Source organism: Nerophis ophidion, linkage group LG13 (genome assembly GCF_033978795.1).
Source record: "Nerophis ophidion isolate RoL-2023_Sa linkage group LG13, RoL_Noph_v1.0, whole genome shotgun sequence".
NCBI classification, from domain to species: Eukaryota; Metazoa; Chordata; class Actinopteri; order Syngnathiformes; family Syngnathidae; genus Nerophis; species Nerophis ophidion.
This window is the reverse complement of record NC_084623.1, coordinates 43,572,497-43,592,374: the sequence shown is the minus strand read 5'-3', so window position 1 is coordinate 43,592,374 and position 19,878 is coordinate 43,572,497. Positions and strand designations below refer to the sequence as shown.

General features: G+C 39.3%; 1 protein-coding gene across 1 annotated transcript in view; it reads left to right on the top strand.

Moving 5' to 3' along the window:
* Nucleotides 1-19,878, top strand: part of igsf11 (immunoglobulin superfamily member 11) — a 327,969-nt gene that overhangs the window by 89,743 nt on the left and 218,348 nt on the right. The gene's annotated exons all lie outside the window — the stretch shown is intronic.

Below are 19,878 nucleotides of genomic sequence, written 5' to 3'. Positions count from 1 at the left end.
GTATAAACTCAACTCGTCGTGTTTGTCATCATTTTAAGTGGGAGAACTTGCACAATCGGTGGCTGACTAAATACTTTTTTGCCCCACTGTATGCCAACATGTACCTGCTGATGCTATGTTGGCTATGTTGTGTGTTTCTAGAAAGATACTATACAAATGAATGTAATTGTTTGTATTATTTATGTGCGTTAGCAAGTATTGCAACATTACAGTAGGAGCTACGAAATTGCATTTTTGATTTTTGATTTTGCTCTTATGGCAATTGTGAACCTGCAGCTTCTTTTGGTCTATTTGCGGCAGATGGACTCTACTAGTTTTATGTCTGCGGCCTTCCCTCTGTAGAGCCCAGAGTATTTTAGTCCAGAATAATCCCTACCATCTGCTGTCTCTTTTACTACGTTAGAGTGCTCTATAACTCCTTGTCTTATATTGTTCACTGTTTATATTCTCCACTTTTTTTGCCCCGTACTTTCCTTCCCATTCACTCCTTAATTATAGACCATGCCCACCAATTTTATACCACTCAATCTCAATCTGGCAGATGCCTCCGTTCCCGGTTCTACGTTTCTCCATCACCTTCTTTTTATGAGACCCCTGCACCTCATTCTGTTCCTTTACTTCCAACACTTTGGGTGGTGCCGCACACACATTACCTCTTTGTACCTTTGTCTGGAGCCTTCTTTCGATTCATACCAGCACACAAACTGTACAGACTCCCCACAGCCTGTACACTCCTAATCCGGGTTTCAACACAGACTTCACAGAGAAAATCCTCTCGTACACGTAGTAAGCGTACAGGCTGCACCGTTTTCTCGGGGAGAATTACTCATCAGTAGTGTAAACCTGCTGATTGGAGAAAAATTTCAATTCCTTCTGACAAGCGTTCCTGTGGTAATACCTTACAAATACTTGGAGTTTTGCTCCAATAATAATAGTTATGTTTGCTGATGGTCTTCTGTGATTAGAGTTGTTATATGTATATATATATATATATATATATATATATATATATATATATATATATACATACATATATACATATATATATATATATATATATATATATATATATATATATATATATATATATATATATATATATATCAATGTGTTTTCTTTATTTTCATGACTATTTACATTGTAGATTGTCACTGAAGGCATCACAACTATGAACACATTTTTTTACTGAACACTTAGTTTAGTTTAGTTTTTATTTGAAGGGATAATGCACAGAGACATTAAGCTCAAAGACAGATATGTTCTGCATCAGATTATAGCTAAATATCGCATTTCCATCTGGCTATCTAAATGAAAGAGATACACAAATCATGCAATTCAATTATAATATTAAAATTATACTGTAGCTTGCAATCAAATTAAGAAAAGTCATACAATGCCTTTTCAATGACGTATGATTTATACAATACAACCACACTTCACTTACATCATAACACAGACAATACATGCTTTTGTTCACATGTATCATTTGTAAAAACAACAATGATTTTAACAGACACACCTCACAGTTCACAACAAAATGCTCTCATGGATAATATAATACACATTACGTTGATTTGTCAATCTTTGTGCCCATCTTAGTGACCGTGTGAGCAGCTTTGATTGCTCCAAAGCCACTGTTTAACTTCAATTGTGAATTAAGAGTAATCTGTTCGGCTTTTCAATTTTGTTGTGAGGTCGTTCCATTCCTTTATCGCTTTATATTGATTGGCAACACAAAATTGGCCCTAGTGTGTGAATGTGAGTGTGAATGTTGTCTGTCTATCTGTGTTGGCCCTGGGATGAGGTGGCGACTTGTCCAGGTTGTACCCCGCCTTGCGCCCGAATGCAGCTGAGATAGGCTCCAACACACACCCCTCCCCGCAAGCCCAAAAGGGACAAGCGGTAGAAAATAGATGGATGAAAAGGCTGATTATGCAAAATATTTTTTACATCTGGGTAGGCTACACTGCCCCCTGGTGGAGGCTTGTGTGTTTCTAGTTGTCACAGCAGATGTAAACTGGACAAAGTGCTTAAGTGGCGCTGGTGCAGTGTTACTTAGGATTCGATGGGCCGATGTTAGCAAAATTTAACAAACTACTGTATATTTTTAGAGAACTAAACAGTGATGGTTATGTTGGGGTTTTCGGTCAAGGATTTTGAGCGATTGTTTGTGCACTTAACCTGTGTTACCACATTAACACACACATGAGTGCCACAAACTGGTACCTGTTTCGATTCCTAGGTACCGGGAATTGGTACCGTATCAGTTCAAATGACAAAGGTACCTGCCCTTACAGAAGATTTGCTGCAAAACTGCTGCTGAAAATAAGATGTAAAGAGATTCAATAGTACGATCAGTGTCAGAGCTTGCTCCAAATTGCCGGCAGTAAGTCGGACACGTTTCCAGAGAGGGTTAGAATCCGCCAAGGCTGCCCTTTGTCACCGATTCTGTTCATAACTTTTATGGACAGAATTTCTAGTTGCAGTCAAGGCGTTGAGGGAATCCGGTTTGGTGGCTGCAGGATTAGGTCTCTGCGTTTTGCAGATGACGTGGTCCTGATGGCTTCATCTGGCCAGGATCTGGCCGAGTGTGAAGCGACTGGGATGAGATCCAGCACCTCCAAGTCTGTGTCCATGGTTCTCGCCTGGAAAAGGGCGTAGTGCCATCTCCGGGTTGGGGACGAGACCCTTCCCCAAGTGGAGGAGTTCAAGTACTTCGGAGTCTTGTTCACGAGTGAGGGAAGAGTGGATTGTGAGATCGACAGGCGGATTGGTGCGGCGTCTTCAGTAATGTGGACGCTGTATCGATCCATTGTGGTGAAGAAGGAGCTGAGCCGTAAGGCAAAGCTCTCAATTTACCGCTCTATCTACGTTCCTATCCTCACCTATGGTCATGAGCTTTGGGTTATGACTGAAAAGACACGATCACGGGCAAAAGCGGCCGAAATGAGTTTCCTCTGCCAGGCTGCAGGGCTCTCCCTTAGAGATAGGGTGAGAAGCTCAATCATCTGGGAGAAGCTCAAACTAAAGCCGCTGCTCCTCCACATCGAGAGGATCCAGATGAGGTGGTCCGGGCATCTGGTCAGGATGCCACCAGAACACCTCCCCGGGGAGGTGTTTCGGGCACATCCGACCGGTCAGGAGCCACGGGGAAGACCCAGGACACATTGGGAAGACTATGTCTCCCGGCTGGCCTGGGAACGCCTTGGGATCCCCCGGGAAGAGCTGGACGAAGTGGCTGGGGAGAGGGAAGTCTGGCCTTTCCTGCTTCGGCTGCTGCCCCCGCGACCCGACCTCGGCTAAGCGGAAGAAGATGGATGGATGGATGGATGGATGGATGAGAGATTCAATTGTTCCCTAGTATTGCGTCTATGTAACTACAGCAGCATCAAATACACAAAGTACTTCTAAAAACAGTCCATACAAAAGCAACCCTTTTTTATGTTTTTTTTAAAGATGTAAAAAAATGTGAATGCTTAGTGGAAAGTCCCCTAGATGTTTTTTTTTTTTCCACTCATTCCGCATGAATGCTTCCTTTCTTTTTTTTTTCTGCCATCCTTTTTGACCGTGGCGCCAAATGACAAATGTAAGCGAGTGCGTGATAAAAAGATCACACGCTCCAAAATACGAAACGCAACGACGTCGTCACCTCTGACATGGTCGCCACGCACGTTCGCGGTTTAGCATTATTTCCATTATCAGCACATACAGTTGCTGGATTATCAATGATCAAAATGGATTAGTGCTGTGGTTCTCAAATGGGAGTACGCGTACTCCTAGAGGTACTTGAAGGTATGCCAAGGGATACGTGAGATTTTTAAAAATATATTCTAAAAATAGCAACAATTCAAAAATCCTTTATAAATATATTTAGTGAATAATACTTCAACAAAATATGAATGTAAGTTCATAAACGGTGAGAAGAAATGCAACAATGCAATATTCAGTGTTGACAGCTAGATTTTTTTGTGGACATGTTCCATAAATATTGATGTTAAAGATTTCTTTTTTTTGTGAAGAAATGTTTAGAATTAAGTTCATGAATCAATTACAATCTCCAAAGAGGGCACTTTAAGTTGATTAGTACTTCTATGTGTAGACATCTTTATTTATTATTATTTTTTATTTATTTATTTTTTTTGTCCTGTCCATCTTCTCAGGCGAATCATATAGTTGATGTAGATTCCCATATCGGCTGTTCAGATTTACTTTACAAAAGAAAAGTGTAGGATGCTTCTCTTGTTGCCTTATTTGAATTTGACTTTATTAAACGTATTTATATTATCATTTGGTGCAGCCGGGCTGGAGCAGGAGGGGATAGAAAGAGAAAAAAAGGAAGACAGAGGGGGAAATTGTGGGGATGAGAGAGGGATTAGACAGAGATACAAAAACAACAACACCAAACACAACAATAACAATAAAAACAACAACAACAATAGAACAACCAGGGTATCTGCGGATCCTTAAAAAGTCTTAAAAAGTCTTAAATTCATGTATCTAAAATTAAGGCCTTAAAAGTATTAAATTTATTAGAAATTCTTAAAACGGTCTTAAATTCAGTACTCAATGGTCTTAAATTGCCGGGCCAGTGGTTTCTTTTTTTTTTTTTTTCGGGGCACGTCTTTGAGTAAAAGTTACGGCATGTCTTTGAGTAAAAGTGAGTGATTTCAGCTCACTCATTTTTTCTTTGTATCTCTTCAAGAGATACAAAGAAAAAATGAGTGAGCTTAAAAAAATAGAGGCAGAACTCGTGAATGAGAACAGCCAGCTGAAGCTCAACTGAGGCTCATTTGAGTGAGTGTTCAGGGTTTTGTCGTTTATGTTATAATACTGTTTTGCACTATTATTGACCAAATGTAATTTATTTTTACCCTCACCTCGGGTATTATGTTTTTACTGGTGTTGGTGTTGGTTTGTTTGTTTTGAATGTCAAAGTTTTTGGATCTCTCAAGATTTTTGATAAGCTGTTTGGCAGAGTGGTGCTTATCAGTTTGTTTATTAATAAACATACAAAAAGTAAACTGGACTGATTGTCATTGAGGTTGTAGTACAGTGGGATCCCCAACCATCGCTTGTATTTATAGATTTTTTATTATTTTTTTTCGGTCTTAAATTTCATTCAAGGTGGCATTAAAAAGGTCTTAAAAAGTCTTAAATTTGACTTGCTGAAACCTGCAGATACCCTGACAACACCAGCACATACAATATGTACAAATATGATCGTAAAAGTGATCGCAAAGAAACATTTAGTGAAATAAATAATAATATAGAAATGACAATGAGCATTTTTACACTACAACTGGAGCAATACAAATACCAATAGAAAAAGCGCTATTGATTAACACAATATCAATAGTTTACCTCGATTATCAACAATACAGTTGTTCAAATGCAACAATACGTATACAAAATGACAACTACAAAGATAAAAAAATGAAAAAAATAAATTAAAAAAGGAATACTAAAAGATGGAGGGGAGGAGAGAGAGGCAACCTATATTAATCTTGTAGATTGTTATAGTAGCAATAGGTTAAGCTTTGTCAGTATGCCATGTGTTACCCAGAAATCTTTATTTATAATATATTTGTATATAATTTTTTCCAAATAGTTCAGGAAAGACCACTACAAATGAGCAATATTTTGCACTGTTATACCATTTAATAAATCAGAAACTGATGACATAGTGATGTATTTTACTTCATTATCTCTTTTTTTTCAACCAAAAATGCTTTGCTCTGATTAGGGGGTACTTGAATTAAAAAAAATGTTCACAGGGGGTACATCACTAAAAAAAGGTTGAAAACCACTGGATTAGTGAGTGTGAAAGGGAGACGGACAGAAACGCAGCGAGCGGGAATTTGATAAAGCTGGAGACTTTAAACAGATACAGTGCTGATAATACCCAGAGGTCGTCATATTTTGGCTGATATGCAAATGACATCAGAAAAAAAAAAAAAAAAGCAGGCAACATGCACACCGGGTCACGCACACACAGCAATGAGCTCGACCTCCTTCGCCAAGTCATGTGCGTCATTTCTTCCCATGATTGCCAGCTGTTCCATTTATACTAAAACTGCACGCCGGCTCTAAACTGCCATCAATTGCAGTTAATAGCTACTTCTGCCGTTTCCCTCCCAGCCTCAGTTTGCCGTGATGTCAATATTCGGCAGATCCTCCGTCCTTGGTTTTTTTTCGAGGATTAAAGTATTTGAACATTATGACATGCTCGAAGAATGTCAGCAATGTATAATAAGGCATTAAAGCGCGCTTGACTATTGGAAGTTCGCTGGTTGATTCGTAATTGAAATGCTGAATAGACAGCTCTGGCTAATCAGCTTAGAAATGTAGTCGGCGGTCGGCGGATAATAAAGAGGATCTCGGCGCTCAAGAGTCTATTAACACCCCTGTAATGAGAGTTCACATCCTATGATCTGACGGCAATGGATGGGTGGGGAAATTAGGAAGTAAAAGAGAGCAGCAGAAGGAGGAAGTGATGGCTCTTATTGTTCGTGAGGAGAGTTTAAAAATAGAAGCTTGTTGAAAAATTGACTTTAAATGGAATAAAATGTTCAGTGTATGATATTTGATATTAAATCAAGTGCATCGTTTGGAAATGTCCTGATTTTTTTTTTTTTTTTACACTTCCTTACGCATTTTAAACTTCATAAAAGCAGAATTTATGAAACGGCTCTTTGACCGTATTTCACCTGGCTAAATTCGAACCACATAGTGCAGGGGTCGGGAACCTTTTTGGCTGAGAGAGCCAAAAAGCCAAATATTTTAAAATATATTTCCGTAAGAGCCATATAATATTTTTTCAACACTGAACACAACTAAACACGTGCATTTTTAAGTAAGACCAACATTTTTAGAGTATAATAAGTCTCTTATTCTTTGTAATAACATTGTTATTCTGAAGCTAACTGTGGAGGGGGCGTGGCCTACGGGCCTGCAGCGACAGGTGCGTAGATGGCCCATCTGGGCCTTGTTATCTAATCACCTGTCGCTCTGTTATAAGCAGCAGCCAGGAGGAGAGACTGGGTTGGGGCTGGAAATACTATTGCTGGAAACTTATTGAAAAATAAAACAATATTGTAACCCTGAAACAGGCTCTCATGTCGGTGCTTGGGGGTCTGAAGAACCCCCAGGAGGGCAAGCCTCACACTAACCAATAATAAATAAATAACTTCTTACCATTAAGGCAACTTCTTGAACAGGTGCGGTAGAAAACGGATGGATGGATTAAAAATGCATGAGAATGTTTAATATTTTTAACATTATTTTTAACACTGTGATTACACGTGGAATTATTCATTACTTATTGTTTTAAGCAACGTCAGCTCAGATTTATCCGAGAGCCAGATGCAGTCATCAAAAGAGCCACATCTGGCTCTAGAGCCATAGGTTCCCTACCCCTGACATAGCGACATAATCCCCCATGACGTTTGCGTCTTTCTCACAGGACTGCGATCTATTTGTGGCATTGAGTTGCAAGGGGGACATCTTCGAATTTGCACGATGTATTATTCATGTGTACCGTATTTTCTGGACTATAAGGCGCACTTAAAGGCCTGCTGAAGTGAGAGTTTCTTATTTAAACAGGGATAGCAGGTCCATTCTATGTGTCATACTTGATCATTTCGCGATATTGCCATATTTTTGCTGAAAGTAGGGGTGGGCGATATCACAAATTTGGATATCGATACCGATCCGATACCGGCCAGTATCGCCGATACCGATACCGGAAGTGTCGTCATCTGATGGGGGGGTGGGGGGGACTTTGGGGTATCGACACTTTTGAAAAAAAAAAGTGTACTTTTGCATTTATTAATTGATTATGATAATAATACAACACAGGACAACGATTTAAGTCAAAAAATAAAATATTTATTACAAAAGTAATATCAATAGCAATAAAGTAATGCAAATAAGGTGCAAACAACTACGGAACCTGGCTTGTCGCCTCAAAACACACAAACACTCAAGGTAAATAACAAAACTCTAGTTATTGAACAAAGTTGTAAACATGAACACAAAACATTTTATTTTATTTTGGGTTGAAGATGAATTTTTAAAGTGTTGTTAAATCTCGTTCGCGACCCATCACTAGGGAGGAGGGTGGAGTGGTGAGGAGCGCTGCGCTCACATTTTTTTTTAAATTGGAGTGATTCGCTCAATTTGGTGAAGTATCGATACCGTCACGCCAGTATCGATACGATACCAATACTCACCAAGTATCGATGATATCGATACTTGGTATCGATACGCCCAGCCCCAGCTGAAAGGATTTAGTAGAGAAGATCGACGATAAAGTTCGCAACTTTTGGTCGCTAATAAAAAAGCCCTGCCTCTACCGGAAGTAGCAGACGATGACGTCACGGGTGTGAGGGCTCCTCACATCCTCATAATGTGAGCCTCCAGCATCAATAGCTATTCGGACCGAGATAGCGACAATTTCCCCATACGTTTGAGCAAGGCTGAAACATTTCTGGATGAGGATGTTGATAGTGAAGGACTAAAAAAAATAAATAAAAATAAAATAAAGTTAAAAAAAAAGGTGATTGCATAGGGAGCGATTCAGATGTTTTTAGACACATTTACTAGGATAATTCTGGGAAATCCCTTATCTTTCTATTGTGTTGCTTGTGTTTAAGTGAGTTAAATAGTACCTGATAGTCGGAGGGATGTGTCCACGGGTGTGTTGACGCCAGTCTCTGAGGGAAGTCACGGCAGCTGCATGGACCGCGCAAGCTCCGCTGATCTCCGGTAAGAGGCGACTTTTTACCACAATTTTCTCACCAAAACCTGCCGGTTGACAATTAGTCGGGAACCAGGTTCGCTTGACCGCTCTGATCCACAGTAAAGCTTAACCTCCGGGAATTTTATACAAGGAAACACCGTGTGTTTGTGTGGCTAAAGGCTAAAGCTTCCCACCTCCATCTTTCTACTTTGACTTCTCCATTATTAATTGAACAAATTGCAAAAAATTCAGCAACACAGATGTCCAAAATACTGTGTAATTGTACGATGAAAAGAGACGACTTTTACCCACAAGTGGTGCTGGCTAATATGTCCCCTCCAAGTTACAATTAAAGCCCTACTGAAATGAGATGTTCTTATTTAAATGGGGATAGCAGGTCCATTCTATGTGTCATACTTGTTCATTTCGCGATATTGCCATATTTTTGCTGAAAGGATTTAGTAGAGAACATCGACGATAAAGTTCGCAACTTTTGGTCGCTAATAAAAAAGCCTTGTCTTTACTGGAAGTAGCAGACGATCTGCGCATGACGTCACGGGTTGTAGGGCTCCTCACATCCTCACATTGTTTATGAGCAGCAGCGAGAGCTATTCGGACCGAGAAAGCGACAATTTCCCCATTAATTTGGGCGAGGATGAAAGATTCGTGGATGAGGAAACTTAGAGTGAAGGACTAGAAAGAAAAAAAAGTTTAAAAAAAAGGCAATTGCAGTGAGACCGATTCAGAGGTTTTTAGACACATTTACTAGGATAATTCTGGGGAATCCCTTATCTGCCTATTGTGTTGCTAGTGTTTTAGTGAGTTAAATAGTACCTGATAGTCGGAGGGGTGTGGCCACGGGTGTGTTGATGCCAGAGTCTCTGAGGGAAGTCACAAAGCAGGACAGAAGCTCCGCTGATCTCCGGTAAGAGCAGACTTATTACCACAATTTTCTCACCGAAAACTGCCGGTTGACATGTAGTCGGGATCCATGTTCGCTTGACCGCTCTGATCCATAGTAAAGCTTCACCTCTGGGAATTTTAAACAAGGAAACACCGTGTGTTTGTGTGGCTAAAGGCTAAAAGCTTCCCACCTCCATCTTTCTACTTTTACTTCTCCATTATTAATTGAACAAATTGCAAAAGATTCAGCAACACAGATGTCCAAAATACTGTGTAATTGCGCGATGAATAGAGACGACTTTTAGCCGTAAATGGTGCTGGGCTAATATGTCCCCTCCAACCAATAACGTCACAAACACCCATCATCATTCCGCAACCTTTTCAACAGGAAACTCCGCGGGAAATTTTAAATTGTAATTTAGTAAACTAAACCGGCCGTATTGGCATGTGTTGCAATGTTAATATTTCATCATTGATATATAAACTATCAGACTGCGTGGTCGGTAGTAGTGGGTTTCAGTAGGCCTTTAAAATCCCTTTTTTCCCCCCTCAATACTTGACAGTGCGCCTTATAACCCGGTGCACCGAATGTACGGAATAATTCTGGTTTTACTTACTGACCTCGAAGCAACTTTATTTGGTACATAGTGTAATGATAAGTGTGACCAGTAGATGGCAGTCAAACATAGAGATAAGTGTCGACTGCATTGTGATGGCAATATGACTCGCGTAAACAACACCAACATTTTATATGTTCCATTGAAAATATAGAACATTACACACGGCGCTCAAAAATCTATCAAAATGTTTTGGTACGACTTTGGTTAGCTCTGAAGCCGCACCGCTTGATGGATTGTACTGTGCTTCAACATAGGAGTATTATTATGGTGTGTGTATAAGGTAAGACATTATCTGGCGGGTTTTTTTCGCGATATTATGCAAAAGCAACTTTTCTTACCTTCTGGTACCTGCTGATCTGTACTTGGGATCTGCGTAAATCCTGAAAAATTGCTAAGATATAATCATTACAAAACCTAACCGATTTGATGAATACAGTATGTTTGAATAAATTCAGGCAACTAAATTTATAAATGTTCATGTTACATTACCTCTTAAGCCCAGTGGCCACATGTGTGGACAGCACCTTTTAGCTCTTATTTCCAAAATTATGTACACTACTGAATTGGGGTCTTGTGGCTGCTTATTTGGACACTTATACTGCCATCTGGTGGTGTCAGAAGAGTATAACATACAATGGAATTTGGAAAAAAAAAAGTGTAAAAATAAGAATTAGCATGTCACTAAACAGGCAGAGGGCTTAGGGCGTCTGCCTCACAATACGAAGGTCCTGCAGTCCTGGGTTCAATCTCAGGCTCAGGATCTTTCTGTGTGGAGTTTGCATGTTCTCCCCATGACTGCGCGGGTTCCCTCCGGGTACTCCGGCTTCCTCCCACCTCCAAAGACATGCACCTGGGGATAGGTTGATTGGCAACACTAAATTGGCCCTAGTGTGTGAATGTTGTCTGTCTATCTGTGTTGGCCCTGCGATGAGGTAGAGACTTGTCCAGGGTGTACCCCGCCTTACGCCCGATTGTAGCTAAGATAGGCGCCAGCGCCCCCCGCGACCCCAAAAGGGAATAAGTGGTAGAAAATGGATGGATGGATGGATATTATCTGGCGTTTTTTTTTTTTTAGCAGTATTATGCAAAAGCGACTTTTCTTACCTTCTGGTACCTGCTGATTTGTACTTGGGATCTGCATAAATCCTGAAAAATTGCTAAGATATGATCATTACAAAACCTAACCTATTTGATGAATACAATATGTTTGAATAAATTAATGCAACTAAATTTATAAATCTTCATGTTACATCACCTCTAAAGGCCTTGTGGCCACATGTGTGGACTGCACCTTTTAGCTCTTATTTCCAAAATTATGTACACTACTGAATTGGGGTCTTATGGCTGCTTATGTGGACACTTATACTGCCATCTGGTCATGTCAGAAGAGTATAAAATACAATGGAATTTGGAAAAAAAAAAGTGTAAAAAATAAGAATTAGCATGTCACTAAACATGAAGTACACGTTTGTGTACTTATGGACTAAGTACATCATATCAAAAGATGAATCTTAGTTTTTATTCTAATTGGTGTCCAATAAGCCCAAATAGCAAAGATAAATAAAAAAAGCATGTACAAAAATTGGTTTAATAATCATAAATGACCATTTTCTGGCTGCTTCTTCTTATCACTAACATTATTTGTTCAGACTTTGGAGAGATGTGGTTCAGTCTGCTGTCCATCATGGTGCATGTAGAGGTCAGATGACTGTCGGTCAATCATCTCCCAATTTCACTTTCTCCCATTCCCTTTCTAACCTTACAACCTCTGCTCTACACACAATTCCTGAGACTGCTATTATGAGCGTGCTGGCGGCGGTATCCGTGCAGCAACGAGTGGAATGATGCAGACACCTTCCCAAGCAGTACTTAGACTACTGAGGCTGAGTCGGAACAACACAGTACACACATATCCACTTCCGTTCACACCTCTATAAGTTCCTTCTGCAAATGTTAAAATACTTGCATTTTGTCATCCGAGTAACTTTGAAAACAAACACCACTTGGAATTAACAGCATGTCGTGTTAATTATAAGTAGAGCACTTGTGGGATCAGATTCCAGTTCAATGTCGGCTTGCATTGTTGTGGACAGTGTACCAAAGACAATTCAAGTAAATGTATTGCATTTTCTAACTAAGCATTTTCCCTTATAAGTGAGTTCAATCAAGTTGTTGTGTTCTGAAAATTTGTTTTTTTTGGCAAACAAATTCTCCTGTTTCTGCATGGCTAGCAGTTGTCCGTCATTAGTGTCTGCCCTGCTCATTTCACCCCCAGTATCACCTGTTTCTTCTAGTTGTGTTTACCCGGGGGTACCCACAGGTTTTTAACAGGCGAGCTACTTTTCAAATGACCAAGTCAAGGTGACCAAAAATCACTTCATATTCTTTACTGCTCTCGCTAGTGTAACCATATCTGAATTATTGTGCAGAAATAAGGGGAAACAACTACAAATGTGCGCTTCATTCACTAACGGTGTTACAAAAAAGATCAATTAGAATAATACACAATGTTGGTTATAGAGAACGTACAAACCCTTTATTTATTGAATCACAAATATCATACTTGCCAACCTTGAGACCTCTGAATTTGGGAGATAGGTGGTGGGGGTGGGCGGAGTCGGGTCGGGGGGCGGGGTTAAGGAGAAGGAGTATATTTATAGCAAGAATTCACTGAAATTCAAATATTTATTTTATATATATATATCCATCCGTCCATCCATTTTCTACCGCTTATTCCCTTTTGGGGTCGCGGGGGGCGCTGGCGCCTATCTCAGCTACAATCGGGCGGAAGGCGGGGTACACCCTGGACAAGTCGCCACCTCATCGCAGGGCCAACACAGATAGACAGACAACATTCACACTCACATTCACACACTAGGGCCAATTTAGTGTTGCCAATCAACCTATCCCCAGGTGCATGTCTTTGGAAGTGGGAGGAAGCCGGAGTACCCAGAGGGAACCCACGCATTCACGGGGAGAACATGCAAACTCCACACAGAAAGATCCCGAGCCTGGATTTGAACCCAGGACCGCAGGACCTTCGTATTGTGAGGCAGACGCACTAACCCCTCTGCCACCGTGAAGCCCTATATATATATATATATATATATATATATATATATATATATATATATATATATATATATATATATATATGTATATGTATATGTATGTATATATACTATATATATATATATATATGTATGTATATATATGTATGTATATACTATATATATATGTATGTATATGTATGTATGCATATATATGTATATATATATATATGTATGTATATATATGTATGCATATGTAAGTATGTATATATCTGTATGTATGTATATATATATGTATATATATGTGTATATATATATATATATATATATATATATATATACATATATATATATATATACATATACATATACATATATATATATATATATATATATATATATAGTGTTTATTTATTTACAAATATACACACACATAAAAGTCCTCTCTACTCATTGTTATATTTGAAAGTGCAATGCTTTGCAGCCAGTAGCAAAGCCTTTGAAGGAGCATAGGTATGGGTAGCATCTGTGAAATTTAATTTGCATGAAAGGAGTGAGTTTAGGGTTGAATTCTCCATCCTCGTTCTATTCTCTGTCACTATCTTTTTTTGGATGGTACTACTTGCCGTAGTTTTGAAGCAATGCATGATGGGAATCTGGGTGTCGTGTGTCAGTGTATTAACGTGCCGGCTGGAATAAAAACACGCTGAGAAATAGCTCCGTGCCTGCCTACTTAATGGGTTATAGATAAACCTATGGATAACGGAGACGTATATTATAGTCTCCTTCTTGTGTGTACAGTTGTGCACTGAGTTCCAAAAGCCGTTGATGTTATAACGTGACTGGACTGGCACGCTGTTTATGTGGAGGAAAAGTGGACTTGACTTCACTCCGGCTGGAAATAGGGTGAAATTCGGGAGTCTCCCGGAAAATTCGGGAGGGTTGCAAGTATGCAAATATTGAAATTCAACGATTAGGTGCTTTTGCAAACAGCTACAATTATGTACAAAGCAAACTATAACCTGCTACCCAAGTATGTACAACAATTCTTCTCAACAAAAAGAGGAGGAATATAACTTTAGAGGAAAATCAAATTTAAAACATTTGTATGCTCGTACAACACTTAAAACCTTTAGCATATCCGTATGTGGAATTGAATTATGGAAGGGATTAACCAAAGAAATCAAACAAAGCACCAATATGATTTAGTTTAAGAGACTGTTCAAACTACAAGTGTTCACAAAGTACACAGAAAAAGAATTATGATGAACATCTTAAACCCTTTTTATTTTTATTTATTATATATTTATTGAGACAAAGATTATTTTTGTATTTAATATTGTTTACTTACTATGGTATATTATTTGTTTGTTCTATATTAATAATTTGTATTTATGTGTGAAACAGACATTTTTGGTTAACATGTTAAAGGTGTTTAATAAAAATACGGGCATGTTTAACGCATATAGATTCCTTTCGTTCGTGAAGACAAGAATATAAATTGGCGTATTATCTGATTCTGATGACTTGCAATGATTGGAATCTGACATGATTCACAGTAGTGCTTGTGGAGGAGTAAAAATACCTCTTTTTCTGTCCAATACCACAATACTTATTTAACAAGTATATTTATTATTTTCAGACAATGTAACATTTTACTGTTTGAACAGTTACACTGTGTTTGAATATAGGAAAATAAAACACTGTGCTTAAATAATGAATCAAATATTTGGTGTACCACCAGATGAAGCCCGCCTACCACAGTTTTAGAATCCCTGATTTAGACAACAGAACCTACTTTTACCATGCTGAAGGTGCACCATTGGAGGCGCTGTGGGTTTTATAATGATGCATCTCGAACAGAGGTGTCAAACGTACGGTCCGAGGGCCGGATCAGGCCCGCGAACAGGTTTTATTCGGCCCGCGGGATGAGTTTGTTAAGTATAAAAATTAACCTGAATTTTTGGAATGAAAGAAACAGCTGTTCTAAATGTCTCCACTAGATGTCGTAATAGCAATTCTTTATCTTTGTAGATGATGTTACATATGTACAAAATAAACCACATGATGTTAGTACATCCGCCGAGGAAAATGATCAAACTATCAATCAATCAATCAATCAATGTTTATTTATACAGCCCTAAATCACAAATATCTCAAAGAACTGTACAAAACACTACGACTACGACATCCTCGGAAGAACCCACATGAGGGCAAGGAAAACTCACACCCAGTAAATAACATCCTGTAATTTGATTTTGATATCATTTTTGTATCTTTATAGATTGAAAATCAACACCAACGAGTTGACTGATGAACATTATCACATAATTTATTTGGTAAATTAAAATAATGACTGGGAACGACTCTTGCCGTCGTCGTGCAGGTTCCACGGACAATCAAAGAAAGGACATGCTTGAGCAGGTTTGACTTTTGTTTATTTTTCAATAAACCCCAGTGTAGGTCGGGTCACTTTTCAGCTCCTTCCTCCACTGCTCGTTCGCCAGTCGCTTTTCAGCAGTCGTTGTCGTCTGCTCTCTGTCGCTCTTGCTGTTCAGGTTCTGCTGCGGGCTCTCCAACTCCTTCTGCCCTGTTCTCTCCTCCTTCTCCCCTTTTATACACTGAGAGGAGATACGTTAATTGTCTCCTGGTGCACGAGCCACGCACCTGATCTCGCTTGTAGCGTCGCTCCCGACACGCCCCGCCTCTCCGCTCGGTCGTCATTTCCGCCTCCTCGCCGCCATCTTGGGCCGGGCTCCAGCGTGCCCTGCCCCGCTGCTCGTTCGTCGGCTCCGCCTCTCCACAATGACAAATAAAGATATGATACTATTAACTGCAACATGTAAGTGTAAAAACACAAAACAACATTATGATTTTTACAATTTCAGAATGTGCTTGTTCTATTTTTAAACAAAGAAAACAATCTGAAATTGTCTTTATTTTTAAGTTATTATGCTGTGATTTTACCTTTTTGGCCCACTTAGGTGTACATTTTTCTCCATGTGGCCCCCGATCTAAAATGAGTTTGGCACCCCGGATCTAGAATGATCCAGATGCAAAAAAGTGCATCTTGTAAAACTTATTTTCCTGAAGCAGATGCATTATAATAATGACAAATCCATTGAATTAGTTTTAATCAGCTTCTTGAGTCATCCAGCAGCTATAAAATTATGAAATGTCATTGCTGAATTCAGATAAATTATGTTGAAACACACAGAGATGGACTATTTTTTCTCTCAATCATCTCAACTTTGCTGCGAGGTCGCCCTTTTTCTGACAACCATTTATGCGTACGAGTGCCAGCTATTTCAAATGTGACTGATATAGACGCAAAATAGCGGCTGCAGAACAGTTTTGAGTCTCGATAAATCATATTTCGACTGCTAAATGATTATATTTGCATCTCCTCCCAGTATTGTGGGCGTTCTGATGATCAGCGTATATTCTGCATACACTATACATGAAGACACACTAAATAATTGCGCTCTCTGTTTTGCTCATTTAGGACACAATCTTATCCTGTGAGTTTACACATGTTTTAATACTTTAATTAGGCCTTTAGTTATTGCTCAGTTTTATTTTTCCTTTCACGATCCATCCTATTTATTCAACAAGTTCATTTTGCACACTACTTAATTTGCCAAATAACCCTGACCCTTCAAAAAAATTAAAAAACAAGAATTTGCCTGCATCCACTTTAAAAATATCATACTGGGAAAGGAGCGAGATACTGAGAGAGCGAGAGGACAGAGAAACGAGTGAGAGTTATGGGGAAATAAGAGATACTGAGGGAGATATATAAAGGGAGAAGACAGGGAGACAACAGAAAAATAAATACACAGGACAGTTTCCAAGAGGAAAAAAGTGAAAATAGAGCTTTCAACCTAGAATGGACCGAGTCATTTGTGTTCCTTCTTCCCCTTGGGAAACACACAAACAGTTTGCTTAGAGACGGTGGTACTTATAAAAAATAGCAATGTGAAACTCCAATATGAGACGAAGCACTATGTTCATAATCCCAGACGTACACACTGAAGTCTGAACTGAGGTCAAAGAAAATAAGCAGTCTCTGACCCCAATATGAGCAATCCACCCGAATCTTGACCCACTCATTCACTGTACAATGGCTGCTAATGAATGTTCCTTCAGACCATTCTAGTCCAGGTTTAAAATCCAGGCAGAGTAAGCTTGAACTTGAATCTCAGCCTTTGTTTACATTCAAAAATTGATAGGGATAATAAGGCTAAGCAATGTATATCACACACTAAATCACGACAGACCTGCAGTACAATTATTTTTTCTGGACCTTTGCTATAGGACATTTTTTTAACTGTATCTCTTGGAATTGGGGCAGTGGTGTGTTGTTGAGCCAGCAAGGCCTTCTCTGCTGGCCTAACATACATCATGATCATAGATTAATAAAAGTTCATTTTAATCTACCTTCCGTAAAGTATTCAGATTCTCTTCATTAAGTTCCAGTGTTGCTTGTTTTTACATTAGAGCTTTAATCCAATCAGAATTTAGCTAGCTTGTTGAATTTTGACGGATAGACAGTTGATAGACAGTTGCGATAGCCAATCAGATCACAAGTTGTTGACAGTAGTCTATCTAGAGAGCCTTATGCTAAACATGACTGTGATTGGATTTTCACTTGTCACTCCCATGTGAGAATCCAATCACAAGTTGTAATTTGCGAAAAGCATACCCGGCCAACGGAGAAATCATCGGTTCTCACTTTTTTAACTTACAAAGAAAATGTATTTATTTTTCCACATTTAATATGTTCTTTACAATTATTTTAATTTTGACAGTACCACGTAATGTATCTTTTAAATGCTGATGTGGGTTAATTGATTTTTAAATGTGCCAAAATATAGCCTGTTTTGTACACTGTTGAGGCGATTCAATGTTCAGTCGTGCACAATTGTGTTTCTGTATAGTATTTCTCCAGCCGTGGTCATGTGGTGACATAAATCATGGTATGTTGACAGGTAGTTATTAAAGTTGGAATAAGTTGAACATCACTGAAGGCCTAGGTGGGAAACGCACAGCCCGCCTTTAAATTTTGGTGTGTATACTGGGAGCCAGACAAGCATCAAGGCTCAGGCATCAAATACCACTTTTCCACACTGCAGTGTAGTTAAATGCTCTTCTTTTATTAACTTTTAAAATAGTGCTGGTAAAAACAGTCAGAAAAAAGATGATGACGGTGAAGGAGACCGATGGATCGGCCACCAATCTGGATCGGCCAATTTACATGATCACTTTTGCCGAAGAATTACTTTTAAAAACACAGATTCCCTCTGGTTAATACTGAATTTTTTGTTGTTGTTTGGATCACAATAGATAGCCCCTCCCGTCTCCTCCCATCGTACACAATGGAATTGTCCAAGCCTTTAGCTTGGTGCAACAAAGACAGCCTCTTGTCTGTTCATTGGGAACTCAGAAAACGGAAAGTTTTTTTGATGATTTACATACTATTTTTCTGACAGGTGCTTTCCATCATTTTAAGCAGACTGCATTGCAGACGGATTAACCCACCCTCTTCCTCTCAGGCGAGATACACCTAGGAATGGGGTCATATGAATCCCTTCCTACTGTAATAAAACACGTTGCGTAACCTCTAGGAAGCTGAATTTGTGTCTTAGGTTATAGGTAGTATTCTGTAATCTATTCAGACAGAGGGGGCATACTTTAAATGTTTTGAAATCACAAGACTATCTTGGTTTTCGGTCATCACATGTCTTCACTTTAGGAAAAATGGCATCGGGCAGTGGACTTTTAGGGGATAGTGAGCTCAGAAGAAGATTGTAACAACTTGTGGACTCACCTTCATCAATGAGAGACGAGTGTGAGGGCAAGCGTAGTTTAGAGGAGGGAACAGATGGAGTGGAATGGTGATGAGCTGGAAGAGGCGAGGGTGGTAGGTTAGTCATGTTTCCGTAATTGACAAGGGGGAGAAGGGGCGAAAAGGAGCAGCTGTCTTCAGATGTCGGTGTGGGCTCAAACAGGAGACGTCTTATGAGTCTGGCATTCAGACACCAAAAAAATAGTGTCTCAGGGCCCGCAGCATGCGCTCCCAGGTAGATAATAGGGTCCGTGTTTTCCAAATTCCCACTTATAATACATGTTGGGAGTGGCTTCATTATGTTGGGCAATTCAACTGGCAGCTTGGGGGCCAAATCGTTACTGTTGGGTGTAACGATTGCTGGGCATTGTAATGCGGGATTGTTCTCCCAAGGATGCAGTAAGGCAACGAACACAGTGTACGGTAAGAAATGATTGATATATTCAACAAATGATAACAGACTTAGTCAAAACAAACAGAACTAGCATGGGAGCTAGAAAATACCTAAAAGCGCTAGCATGGGAGCTAGGGAAAATAACAAACAAACTTGCACATAGGCACAAAAGGGAAAACAAAAACCACTAGCATGAGAGCTAGAGAAACAAATGGCTTAGCGTGAAAGCTAGCAAGTAAACACATGGAATTAGAATCGTTACTGAAGTGAAACACAAACTGCCTGAAACACTAGGATCCGAGAATGAATGAACAGAAAAGGCA